The following is a 1,967-nucleotide window of genomic DNA, read 5'->3' on the forward strand; positions in this document are numbered from 1 at the left end:
AGAAAAGAAAAGAAAGAAAGAAAGAAAAGAAGAAAAGAAAAGAAAAGAAAAGAAAAGAAAAGAAAAGAAAAGAAAAGAAAAGAAAAGAGAAGAAAAGAGAAGAAAAGAAAAGAGAAAAATGAAGTGATATATAGCAATAAAACCACTGGACATTACTAACATCTTTTGGATGCTGGATTTTGTCAAAGTTATTTTGCACATCTATTAAAATGATTACATGATTTTTGTTCATGATTCTGCCTTGTGGTATATTATATTTCTCAACTTACACATATTAAATCCTACTTGCATCCCTAGGGTCAAATTGAATGTATGATCTTTTTGATAATCTGTTGCATTCTGTTTACCAATATCTTTCTGAGAATTTTTTATCAAGTTTATCAAAGAGACTTAGTAATATTTTGTTGTTGTTGTTGTTTTGTTTTGTTTTAGTTCGGTCCCTTTTTGGTTTTGAAACAGTATAAGGCTGGCTTCCAGAAAAGGCTTTGAGAGTACTTCCTTCTTTTCTCTTTCATTAATGAATGTTTTGCAGTATTGGTATTAGATCTTGCTTGGCATTCTCATAGAATTCAATGGTAAATTCATCAGGTCCCATACTTTTCTTAGTTGGTAGCTTTTTCTTTTATGACTGACTCAATTTTGTTGCCTGCTATTGCATTGTTTGGACTTTCGTACTTCCTTGCTTCAGTTTTTACAGTTCACATTTGTCTACAACTATCCACTTTTTCAGGAGTCTCTAATTGTACAAGTTTTCCAAGCAGTTACCAATAATATTCTGGCAGACTCCACTATGATTTTCTATTCTTCATTTCTAATTGTATTGATTCCTAGTGCAGTAAAAGTGGATAAAGTTACATCTTTTTTTATTTTGAAGAATCAGCTTTTTCATTTATTGATTCTTTTCACCTTTTTAGTCTCAATTTTATTAATTTCTAATCTGATCTTTGTAATTTCTTTTTTTTTTTTTTTTTTTTTTGCTGTACCGGCGATTGAACTCAGACCCTTGTGCTTGCTAGGGAAGCACTTATTCCACTGAGCCATCTCCCTGGCCCCAGATCTTTGTAATTTCATTTCTTGTACAAGCTTTAAATTTGGTTTGCACTAGGACATGGAGGTGCACCATTAGGTCATTTACTGTGTCCCACTCTGGTTTTGCACTACAGATGTGCACAGCTAGAGATTTTTGGGCTGCTTTCACTGTGTCAGTGCATTCTTGTACACTGGAATGTTATTATCATTTCACTCTAGGTACTATCTAATTTCTCCTTTAATGTCTTCTATCACCACTGATTGATTACTTAATAATTTAATGTGCTTGTGGTTCCTTTTGCACTCCATCGGGCTGCTTTCATTGTGTCCTGTATGTTCTGATATGCTGAGCTGGCATTAATATTTAGATCTAGAAACTGCTTGTTTTTCTTTGATTTTGTCACCCATGGTTTAGCTTAATGTGTAGTTGTTTGTTTAGCTAAATTTAGTTGCCAACAATGCATAATTTCTGTTTTCCTTTGTTGTTGATTTCTAACTTTGTTGAGCTATCATCTGGTAATATACATGGTATAATTATAACTCTTTCACGTGTACTTAAGCCTGACTTATTAACTAGTCTGTGGTCTATTTGGGGGAAAGTTCTGTGTGCTGACTATAGCACCTGCATTTGTGGGGTTCCTATTTCACAGAATATTGTTTTCCATTCTTTGATTTTTAATGGATGAGTTTCTGTTGTGGTTGAATATGTGTCTTGCATACACCATGGAAGCTGTTCTCTTTCAGGGTTTAAAAGACTTCACCATAAGCCCTAAAGGCCTTTAAGGTTTATGTTGAAAAGTTTGCTGTAATTCTGATGTGTTTACTTTTATAAGTGATTTGTTCCCTTTCTCTGTTAGCTTTCAATATTCCTTCCTTATGTTTGACTTCCTGGGTTTTGCTGATATGTGTTGTGGAGAAACTGTTTTCTGATCATAGCT

The sequence above is a fragment of the Octodon degus genome, unplaced genomic scaffold (assembly GCF_000260255.1).
Source record: "Octodon degus isolate 3935 unplaced genomic scaffold, OctDeg1.0 scaffold00012, whole genome shotgun sequence".
NCBI classification, from domain to species: Eukaryota; Metazoa; Chordata; class Mammalia; order Rodentia; family Octodontidae; genus Octodon; species Octodon degus.